Below are 12,355 nucleotides of genomic sequence, written 5' to 3'. Positions count from 1 at the left end.
CTCTTGTCCATGATCAGGTTTTAACCCTGATACTGTAGACCTACTGGGGTAGAAAAGTGCGTGCAGCATATCCCCCTTTATTTTTATTTTTTAAACTAAGTTCCAGACGGTCCCTCCTCATTGAGGCTAGAGATCTCAGGAGAATTCTAAAAACAAATGGAAGCGCAATAATCACTATTACAAGAGTGTCAATAATAATAGTGAGCAAAATTATGTACTGAATCTAATTTAAGGGATTCAATGCCTTTAGATTATTTTTTAATTTTCTGGCCAATTCATCAATGTTCCAAGTATCTAAATGACTTTTGTTAATGTCTGAAATTTTTGTCATTAGTTGTTCCATATCATGGGAAATATCTGTATCTTTCCACACTCCCTGAAAATGGGCTTTAGTTTTTTCTCAGTCTATACTCCAAACAGTTCTGGTTGAACAGTAGTAGCACTAGAGGTTCTCTTGTAGTCTGTGGTGGATGTAGCTTATCTATTCCTGTTGTCAGTGTCTCCTTTCTCTGTTCTTCTCTAGACTCTCCAGGCTCCCTAGGCTCTTTAAACACAGTGGCCAGTACTTTCTATTCTTTAGCTCTCTTTCACTCTCTCACCTCTTGTCTTTCTGTTTCCTTTTTCTTTTTTTCTTCTTCTTCTCTGTCCCTTAACGACTTGTACTAAATCCCTCAGCAACTTGCACTAAGTCCTTCAACAACTTGTACTAAATCTCTTAACAACTTATCTTGTAATCCTTCTGACTTTTATAATATTAAGGCATAACCATAATTTAAACAAAATCCAGTTTTTTAAACCTTCTATTTTTTAAAATCAGTATCAAAAACATTACATGTAAGTTATAAAGTTCAGCTGTCAGTTTTAACATTTGAATGTATTACAGTATAATTTTGAATATAACATAAGCTATTTTTCTATTACCAATATTACAAGCAAAAACTGCTGTCTCCTTTAAGAGCAGCTTGTACAAACAAACAGCCTTTATTAGGGCTTTTTTTTTCAGATGTGCTTAACTTCTAGACACAGTGCAGAGGCTTATCAGTTCTGCTGTGTAAATTGAGACTGCCTTTAAACAAGTTAAACTAAATCAAAGTTTTAACCATTTTTTTTAAACATGATACACAGTACAACAATCATAAATTTAAACAGTGCTAACCTCCTGGTAAGCAAAGCATGACTTCAATATTCAATCATATTACACAATAACAAAACCACAATTTATAAGATGACAATTCAATAACTTTTGAACCAGATAATAAAGGCAATATTTTTACTCAATAAATCTATTTTGTAAAAACCTACTTCGTTGTTCATGAGTCTCTGCCCACCTACTCTGTTTAGCTTTTGGGCACCTGACCTTGGCCCCTGTGGAGCCTATACTGGAGGAGCCGAGGTGCTGTGGGCTCTAGGGCAGCAGCTGCCCCTCCTGTTACTGGGAGCAGAGTAGGAGGATATGAGGGAAAGGTCTTCTTTTTCTTCTCAGTTCTCACAGCACAAACTCAACAGATCTGGATCTAAAAGGACGAAACCATGAAGGGGGTGACAGGACCAAGTCCTCCTAGACAACAATATAGGAGACCTGATTGGGGTGTCCCCCCAGCAGGAAAACCTTGTCTGTGTTCAGAAAGGCAGGGATGGTTGGAACAGTCTGTATTCGATCCAGATGGAAGACTCTGTATTCTGTGGAAAGAACACATACACCCTCTCTTCTAGAGGCGATTAAAACATCTGGGCCTTTGTAGGCTTCAGTTAAAAAATTATTTCATTTTGCCTAGGCATAATTATGCCTGGTTGTAGGGTGCCATCCTTGGCATCCAATTTAATTTAAAAAAATAAAAAATAAAAAAGCATGATTTGTGTACACAGGGGTATAACTCTCTCTTTTTTGTTTAAAAGCCAAATATTTTAGAATGTAATGTGAATGTTTAACAATTACTTGTCTCTGAAAAAATAACGAAATCCCAGTAATATGAGCAACATTAAATTGTTAACAAAACATTTTAAGTGCCTGAGTGTAATAGCCAGTTCCAATAGTATCAGTTAAAACCTGATACTACAGACCTACTGGGGTAGACAAGTGTGTGCAGCACTGTTCCCTTTTTTTTCTTCCTCCCTTCTTCACTCAGGTGCCTCTGTACCTCTGCTTCCCATAATTATTTTGTTTCTCCTTCTAAGTAGCATTGAAGAGTCCTCACTTTGGCCTTCATGCTTATTAAACATCTTTTAGTCTGTGGGTTGTATCCTGGTCATCCTGGGTATTGTGTACTTTTTGGTTAATATCCACTTACCACACATATCCTTTGGGTCTGAGTTACTTCATTCAGGATGATATTTTCTAGTTCCATTTTCCTGCACAATTCATGATTTCCTCATTTTTAATAGCTAAATGCTATTCCATTGTGTAAATGAACCATATTTTCTGTATCAGTTCTTCAGCTGAGGGAGATCTGAGTTGTTACCAGTTTCTGTCTATTACAAAGAAGGCTGCTAAGAAAATAGTAGAGCATGTGTACTTGTAGTATTGTGGAACATCTTTTGGGTATATGCTCAGGAGTGGTATAGCTGGGTTTTTAGGTAGAGTTAGTTCCTGTTTCCTGAGGAACAGCCAGATTGATTTCCAGAGTGGTTGTATCATTTTGCAATTTTACCAACAATGTGAAGGAGTGTTCTCCTTGCTCCATATCCTCACCTAGCATGTGTTGTGACTTGAAGTTTTGATCTTAGCCATTCTGATTAGTAAAGTAGAATTTCAGGGTCATTTTGATTTGCATTTCCCTGATGATCAAGGCTGTTGAATATTTCTTTAAGTGCTTCTAGGCCATTTGAGATATCTCTGCTAAGAATTCTGTTTAGCTCTGTACCCTATTTTTTAAATTTAGTTACTTTGTTTTTCCTAGAGTCTAACTTCTTGAGTTCTTTGTATATTTTTGATATTAACCCTCTGTCAGATGTAGCGTTAATGAAGTTTTTTTTCCTAATCTATAGATTGCTGATTTGTCCTGTTAACAGTGTCCATTGCCTTACAGAAGTTTTTCAGCTTCATGGGGTCTCATTTGTGAATTGTTGATCTTAGAGCCTGAGCCATTGGTATTCTGTTCATGAAATTTTTCCCTATGCCAATAACTTTGAGGCTCTTTCCCACTTTCTCTTCTATTAAATTCAGTTTATCTGGCTTAATGTTGATATCCTTGATCTGCTTGGACTTGAGCTTTGTTTAAGGTGATAAATATGCATATATTTTCATTTTTCTATATACCAACTACCAGTTAGACAAGCACCATGTACTGAAGATACTTTCTTTCTTCCACTGTCTGTTTTTGGCTTCTTTGCCAAAGATCAGTGTTCTTAGATGTGTTGGTGTAGAGAAATCACATGACGTGACTGTAGATTGCTTTTGATAAGATGGCTATATTCACTATGTTAATCCTATCAATCCATGAGGATGGGATATATTTCCATCTTCTGAAGTCTTTTTCAATTTGATTCTTCAGGGATTTTTAGTTCTTGTTGTACAGACTTTTCATTTGCTTGGTAAGAGTTACACCAAGATATTTTATACTATTTGGGGCTATTGTGAATGGTGTTGTTTCCCTAATTTCTTCCTCAGCCTTTTTATCATTTGTATAAAGGAAGGCTACTGATTTGTTTGAGTTAATTTTATATCCTGCCACTTTGCTAAACTTTTTTATTAGCTATAGGAGTTCTCTGGTACAATTTTGGGGGTTACTTATACTATCATATCATCTGCAAATAGTGATAACTTTGGCATTTTTTTCTTTCCCATTTGTATCTTCTTGAGTTCCTTTTGTTGTCTGATTGCTCTAGCTAGAACTTCAAGTACTATACTGACTAGATAGAGTGTGCAGCCTTGTCTTGTTCCTAATTTTAGCAACAGTGCTTCTAGTTTCTCTCCATTTAATTTGATGTTGGCTGTTGGTTTGTTTTATATTGCTTCTATTATGTTTCAGTATATGCCATGACTTCCTGATCCCTCCAAGTCTTTTAACATGAAGTGGTGTTGTATTTTGTTGAAGGCTTTTTTCAGCATCTAATGAAATTATCATGTGACCATATTCCTTGAATTTGTTTATATAGTGTATTACATTGATAGATTTTAATATATTCAATCATGCTTGCATCTCTGGGATGAAGCCTACTTGATCAGGGTGAATGATGGTTTTGATCTGTTCTTGGATTCAGTTTGCAAGAATTTAGGGCAGACCTTCTGTGTTCCTGGTTAGAAAGAAACCTCCTGGGAAACAGACAAGCTTGGGGTTTCAGGGGCAGGATCTGCTCCAGTTGCAGGTAGAGGTGAAGAACAGATTGACTGTGTCCCTGGCTATGACAGACATCCTGGGAGAGAGGCATGTGGGAGGGTATAAGGCCTGTTGATATGGCCCAGGTAGAGGAGAAGACCATCTCTCTAGAAATTTGATGACTTTATGAGCACTGTTCGATATTGTTATAAAACTTTGTTTTGAGAGATCATCAAGGTAAGAGGTGTTTTGATTTTATATTTCTTTTAAGGTTACTTACTGTGAACCTATGATTAATATCTGTCTGATCACAGCCTTGTACCCCATGACCCGAGGACTCGTAAATCCAGTAGACTGTTAATATATAGAAGAGACTGTCATTGGGTAATTTCAGAGGCACTTCATGAATGTCAACTTTCATTTTCAAACCATACTACTATCAAGGGTGTTACTGAAGCCACACTCTTTCAGTTCAGTGAGCCTTGCTATAAGAACAACTGCTCTAACCTATAGACAATCAGTCTCAGTCACCCTAGTGCAAATCCATCAACAAACTATCTATTGCTTATATTGGAATCAATAACGCTAATTTCTACATGTTGTGAGACATGGAGTAGTACCTCTCCTGTTGTTCCAGCTGGAAGCTTTGATGTAACAAATGAGGCTGTATTCACTGAAAGCTTTTGCTGGTTCTGATACAATGATCATGAATAAATTTGGAATCTATACACTTGGCTGTAAATGGTGAAATTAAAATCTGTATATTGCATGTAATACTTCTTCTGGTAATATAAACATTCTTTTCACTTTTCTCTTTAGTTATTATGAAATGTTATTCTTCGAGGTCTGATCTCCTTACTCACCTTGTGCTATAAAATTACTCTCAATTAAGGTTTACCACCAATGCTGTCTTTCTACGTGTGCTGATTTTCATAGGTGTGACAAACAGAGTAGGATTCCTGTATAGAACACAATACTGAAGAGTTTACAACTCATACTCAAATATGTCTTAGGTACCATTTAAGGGATACAGATGATTTTAGTTGTAAGGGATGGATGTAAATTTTTCTAGAGTTGACCTCTGCTTTTACTTGCCATTGCTGTTGTAATGCTTACAACTTTTTCAATGCATTTCTGTACCATAATTTCTTTTTCATTTTCACTGATATGTACAAAGTAAGCAATGACATCTTGTGTAGATGACATTATAGTTCTTCTTTTACTCTTATTTCATTACAGTTCCTGAATTCCTGGCTTAATTAAGTTAATTAAGTTTTATAATAATAAATGTAATGATTAATTTAACTTTTTGTAGGGGAGTACAGATAAACTCTTGAGTCCATTGAGAAAAATGAACCCATTTACATGACTCTCATATTACAGACCTTGATATTCCCTCTACTATTATTCATATCATAGCATCCAAGGTCAAAAGAACTGTAAGAACTCTTCCAAACTCTTAGTGTCTTTAGAGACACCCATGAAAAACTCATAATTATCTTTGGCAGTTAGAATCTAGAGAAGTTGTTAGCAGGGCTTTTCCAAACTATTGGTCTCTTTGGAGATACTCATGAAAAACTCACAATTATCATTGGCAGTTAGAATCTAGGAAAGTTGTTGGCTCTCAAAAGCAGTGCTGTCATTGCCACTTCAGGTGAAATAAAATTGCAGTTCAGAAGGGAGATGAGGCCAGAGAGCCACAGACTACTATAGACTATTGTAGTTTATCTTCTAACATCTTTTATTATGTTTCTGGTCAGCAGAACACAGAACCAATGATTCTGCATTAATAAGGAGTCTGAAAAACACTTTAACTTAAAAACATTTTGTCTGGGAAGCAGAAAAATTAAGGAATGACATTCTAGGTAAGTGCTTAATCTAGAGAAAGGATTGTGAAGTTGAAATTGCTATAGTCCAAATTAAGTCTGGAACTGTAAGATGAGGTACTAAGAGAAATGTGTCCCATGTATTTCTCTAATCCATGAGGTAGGTAATGTAATGTGATGAAATCTCTGAATCTAGTATATTTTGCAAATCATCATGAAATCTGACTTTTACTGAAAAATTACATTATCTATCATTTATACATGAATGATTTCTACTACCAAATCATTTACATGAATCTTGACCAAATTTTCAGTATACAAATCACAGATTCTAGTATAATGGCTTCATGTTAATAGTAAAGTTTACATTGGAACCATAACAATCAAGGCATCACTGAAATAATCCAGTATCTGTACTTGCTTATAGAGTTAAACATGTTTCTACTGAGCACCACACCTATGAGTAGGTGTAGGCACTGGGTGTCTTAAAAACCAATGGTGAGATGACATATGATGATACTTTTTTTCCATGAGTTTCAGAACGGAATGATCATAGGAAGGTATCGTAAGGGTGACACTTGGACTCTTTTAGGATGAGTGTATCTTCTGATCTTTTTTCCTGGTTTAGTGACACTCTGCTGTTATTTCAACCACTATATTAGTTCTCTAGTGTATTCATTATTGATATTGCTGGAGCCAGGGGTTTTGTGAAAGAAAAGTACTAATGTTACCAAGAAGCTATATCCACACTTAATTTTTTCATTTAAATTTGTGTAATGTGTGAGGATTTAGTCTTTAGATCTTATATATTTGGTTCAGATCTGATCTGTCTAACATCTTGTTGTTTATTGTTTTCCAAAATTTTCCAAAATTACTTATAGTTTGCAGTTTAGTAACTATAAGCCTTAAGACTGGAATTAATAATAACAATATTATTTGTGTGTATATTTGCATGTGAATTCTTGTGGGCAAGTCCACCTGTATGTTCGAGTGCACTCTCCTTCTCTCTGTGTATATGTGTACACCTATTTTGTGTCTCTGTATGTGTCTGTTGCTATTGTGTCTATGTGTGTTTGGGTATTTGAAGAGAGAGGACAGGCTGACATCCTTATTTAGACATTTTTTTTTAAAGCCTTGTCTTAATGTTCTTTATTTTTATGGGAGAGTTTCTAACTAGCTTAGGTTGCTTTGAATATTCTAGCCTGCTGATTATGAAATCCCATCAATACTCCTGACATTTACTCTAAATTTTGAATGATTGTATGTCCCAACAAAGAACATTTAAAAAATGATTTGTGGAGATTTATTTACATGGCAATGACTTTAACAACGGATCTGTATCCTCAACTTAAAACTTAATTTATGTGCTATATCAAGTAGTCAAATGTTGGTTTTCATGTGATGTAGCTGAGTGTCAAAGTGATACTGCTTAATAACACATTTAGTAAATAGTGCTATGTTTTCACTCCAGGGAAGTTTAAAATATTTGATGCTAAAGTGAATATTGAAGCTTGTCATTATATTACATGCTTTTAATATCAGCATTCTGGAAGGAAAAGCAGACAGACCTCTGTGAGTTTGAAGCCAGTCTTGTCTACACAGTTAATTCTAGGACATACAGGGCAATATAGACCTTGTCATAAAAAAATATCAAAAACCCAAAAATTGGATATTGAGTCTATCATTTACTAATCAAATTCAACTTGGCATGGACAGTGTTTTTAGGACTAGAGAATAATTTGAGGATATCATTATGACTAGTGCCAGAAAAATAGCATAAAATTGGAAGTTAGAAAAGCAAACTTTAAAAATGTTGCACCCATAACATCATGGAATACAGACTTAGGGTAGTAGGCAATCAGACTGGAGATATTCATATTTCTTAAAATCTCTTCATTGCCAACAACCCAATTATGAATTTTAATAGTATATTACCAAGGTTTCTGCCAGGTCCCATCATACCAGTGAAGGGAATGGGATTTTCCATATCAAATATTTATGCAAAACATCAAAGGTGTCAGATTAGGATGATTATACATAATGGTGATTCATAGATTGTCATTTCTGTTTGAAATTTCATTTTACCTGTACTAAATTTACTAACACAGTAGTATCTTAAATAAAGCATTATTAATGACAACACATCAAAAGTTACTTGATATGATTAATAAAGTCACAACGTGTGCTCATGTAAAGAATTGTGGATCCAAAATCAAACCTTAGCCACTGTGAATTGGAGAACTGAGAACTGAGGTTTGAAAATGTCCATATATTTCAAGGTAATAGAATTCTGGATGGTTTTTCCCCTTCTTTATATCATCACTTTCCTATGTTTACTATGATTGAGGGTTAAGGATTTTACACCTGACTAATTCTCAATTCCAGATCATTCTGCTTTCTAATCATTGTTTTATGTGTGTCTCCAGCATTTGGCAATTCTTAGGTTGCAAGGTGACTATTTCTGTTCTCACAGATCTTCCATAGTAGACTCATATTTAGAACTTCCAAAGAGTGCATTCAAAATCTCAGCAAGCTAAGAGCTCTAGCTTTACAAATACCCTTCTTTGTATGATTTCATTATTTAAATATATTTCTTCTGGCACTTCATTTTTCTACTGACTTCTCTAAGTTCCCATCTAGCATGGGGGACAGTTTTATACATAGGAGACTTTGCTAAAGTGACTGACTCCATTAAATCACCCAGTTTGTACGATTTCAAGTTTTTGAGGACTGTACAGCTCTCACAATTACTGCTTTACATGAGCTTTACTCAATTATATTGCCCCCAGGAGCAACACTGTGAGGTCTCAAAAAGGCATGCAGCTTTCCTCAGAACTGCTGGTGCTGATAAATTTCTTAATTTATTCTCTCAACTAGTCAATGCTCTTTGTCTTCTCATTTAATAGTTTTAGCTGAGGAGGAACTCAATTGAAGAACACATGTCCCTCATGGTAAGTACCTTTAGTTCACCATATGAATAGTTTTCTGTATTTCTTTCTTTGGTTGATTTTCACCACGCTCTTTCCCTTGTAATAACCTGTGACCATGAGTACAATGGTTTTTCTGTTTTTCTAAATTTCTCTTATACATGATTGAATCTTAGAGAGATCTCAGATCTAAGGACTTAGAGGTGAGTCAGAAGTGATCCAGGCCTTGGACTATATTCTGTTATTCTCTGTTGTCTTAACACTCCCCCAAATTAGATGCTTAGTGAGCAGAGGATATGTCATAAATATTTAGAATGTATATTTATTCATTAGTTATTAAAAGATGGTTGATCCTTATTTTTCCAATAACAAATATAATAATTGTGCTTCTCATAGGTAAGTACAGCAGTTTTAGATTGAATGAACAGAAGAAGGTTATTTGACTTTTTTTACTGGTACAGGTCAATAACTTAATGAGGTTTAGCAACATATATAAATTCTTCTATGAATAGGACTCTGATTAAAATTACAGTTATTTCTGTGTTGATATTTTTAACTTTATCATATTTCATTACCATTTATAGCTTTTTGTATTTAATTGTACCAGAGAGCTTATATGCAATGATTAGCACAGATTATGATATCATGCATCTCCTTCTACTGACACTGAATTTCATACTGACTTTTCTCAGCTGAGTGTTCTATATGATGCAGTACTGGAAACTGAAAATCAGTAATTAGCTTGATATTGTTTATAAGATCTATGAAAAGGGGTGGAGTCTAACAAGACACATACAGAGATCTCTTAGAATTACTCTTACATGTTATTACCTCTAATTTTGATTCCAATTACCATTTAGGGCTGAGAAAAATTAGACTCTCCTGTTTATTCAAAATTAAAAAGTAAACCTTCATAATTGATTTAAATAGTATGCAACAAGAAAAATTTCAGAAATGTTTCTAACTTCCAATAACAGCACTGATTTTTTTCCACTGCAGGTACATTGAAAATTGCTCTTTTGAAAGAAGATATGAGTCATAGATTAACAGGCTGCTGTTTATGTTTCTAACTGATAATTTTGCCCCTATCTCTTGTAACACCACATTCTGTATGCGAATTTTTCAGTCTACTGAGGAAGGAGTCAAGTGAATATTTTCTTTTCAGTCTGAGAGAATCAAAGAAATGATGTCTGGTAAGTGCACACATCTAAAAGGGGGATTGTGAAATAGGAACAGATACAACACAAATTTTGCAAAGATGAGAAAACCATTTTAGGATGAAGATGACCTACTAAATAGAAGAGAGTCCTTGTTATGTACTAAACCGTTATGAAGATAATTATAACATAATGAAAAATTTTCTAGGGTTAACTTTTGATTTAAAATTGTTAACAACTAGTGTGTGTGTGTGTGTGTGTGTGTGTGTGTGTGTGTGTGTGGTCAGAAGACTGCCTCAGTTTAATGAACTATTTCTTTTGAGACATGGTCTCCACTTCTCTGAAACTTTCTTAGGTAGGATGATTACTTAGTAGGTACTAGAGAAACTTCTGTCTCTTCATTCACCCTGTGTGTATGTCACAGGTGTAAGAACATATCCATTTATTTTTATGTGATGTCTAGAATTTGAAGTCTATTCCTCATAAATGCAATGCAAGCAGTTAATAAACAGGCCTCACTGCCCATTCCAGTAAGAATATAACTTCAATACCAAACTAATTTATCTTATCACATGTCGATTTTCATGTCTCCACTGATTTATGAGTCATGAAATGCTCATAGAAGGACCCCAATACACATATCAAACTACACAGAGAAATGCCCAAAGTTTACACCAAGAACCACAGGAAACTGCCCAAAGCAGGAAATTTCAGAGAAACTCAAAGCTTGATATCTCTGTTGGAAGGTTACAATTAACCTCCAGAAATCCTCTTGCCACAATGAAATTTTAAATAAGAAGTCATCAGTGTGAATATTTAATTTCAGTTAATATTATGAATGTAGCCACACTTCATTCTAATGCAGAATGTTGTGGAGCCGAAGACAAGAAAAATGGCAAAATGATACCAGGATTCAGGCTGAAGAAGAAATCCTGGATATTTTTTTCTCTTCTTCACACACACACACACAATCTTTCCTTACAACACTGAATGAGGATTGAGATCCCTATGTTCAATATTTTTGCAGGTTAGTAAGTTTATTGAGCTTACTTACAAGATTATGAGTAAGTAGATCCTTATAGGATCATGAACGTATGAGTTATGTTCCTATTGCTGAGTAATAGTTTATTGTATGAATTTACATTTTCTTTTTTGCACATGTATGTTGAGGGATACCATTGTTTCAACTTTCAGGATATTATGAAGAGAACAGCAATGAATTTCTTTTATTAATTGTTTTATGGCAGGTTGAGTTATCTTTGGTTATAGGCCACCAAAGAATGACATCTCTGGATGCTGAAGCTGATCAATGAGTATTTAACTGAGGAACAGTCCCACTCAATTGCATAATGGTTGTACATGTTTGCACTCCCAACAGCCATGAATGAGTATGCCTTACTCAAAATCATAAGCTCCATGGACTGAATTATTTTTTTATTGAACTTAGATATTCTGACATGTGTAAGATGAAATCTCAAAATATTTTTGATTCACATTTTCTTAATGAGTAAGTATATTGAACATATCTTGGTTTATCAACCATTTGAGTTTTTCTATTAAAAATTGATTATTTAAATATATACCCAATTTTGAATTTGATATTTCCTTCTTATATTTCTTTATAAATTTGGGGAATAGACCTTTATTGGATAGTTAATTGGAAAGTATCATTTCCTATTCTTTAGTCTATTTAGTCTTCCCTCAATACTGATCTACTTTACCATAAAAAAGCTTTACAGGTTCATGTGATCCCATTTATTAGTTGTTGATATTAGTGGTTGTACTTATGGTGTTTTGTTCTGAAAGTGTCAAGGAGTTCATGGCTATTTGCCACCACCTTTTCTTCTATCAGGTTCAGTATATATGGTCTTACATTGAAGTTTTTAATTCTTTGGAGATCCTGGACTATGTGTTTGAAAATAGATTTTTTTCCCTCACTTAGTATATCCTGAATAAAGCTTTCCGTTCCTCAGCTCCTCTATATTTTTCCATGTCTCCTCCTCTAAAGATCCACTCCCTTTCTGTCTCTCTTTAGAAAAAAACACACTTGCAAAGATAACAATTAATCATGAGCAAAGACAATATAATAAGGTAAAGCAATATTGAATTTGAATATGGAACCCCAACAGGAAGTAAAGTATTCCATGAGCAGGATGAAAAAATCAGAGACCCATTCTTTTTTTTTTTTT

General features: G+C 34.6%; 1 long non-coding RNA gene across 4 annotated transcripts in view; it reads left to right on the top strand.

The window, feature by feature from the left end:
• LOC116079267 overlaps positions 1 to 12,355 on the top strand; it is a 103,480-nt gene that overhangs the window by 84,140 nt on the left and 6,985 nt on the right. For 3 of the 4 annotated variants that reach the window (XR_004113850.1, XR_004113849.1, XR_004113851.1), the window contains exons 4-6: positions 6,020 to 6,121; positions 8,989 to 9,033; positions 10,009 to 10,202. This is a non-coding gene — a long non-coding RNA (uncharacterized LOC116079267). Of the gene's footprint in view, positions 1 to 6,016; positions 6,122 to 8,988; positions 9,034 to 10,008; positions 10,203 to 12,355 lie in introns of all 4 variants that reach the window. The other variant, XR_004113852.1, reaches the window with a different exon arrangement.

The sequence above is a fragment of the Mastomys coucha genome, unplaced genomic scaffold, assembly GCF_008632895.1.
Source record: "Mastomys coucha isolate ucsf_1 unplaced genomic scaffold, UCSF_Mcou_1 pScaffold5, whole genome shotgun sequence".
NCBI lineage: Eukaryota > Metazoa > Chordata > Mammalia > Rodentia > Muridae > Mastomys > Mastomys coucha.
The sequence above is the reverse complement of the archived record's forward strand: the minus strand, read 5'-3'. Positions and strand labels throughout refer to the sequence as shown.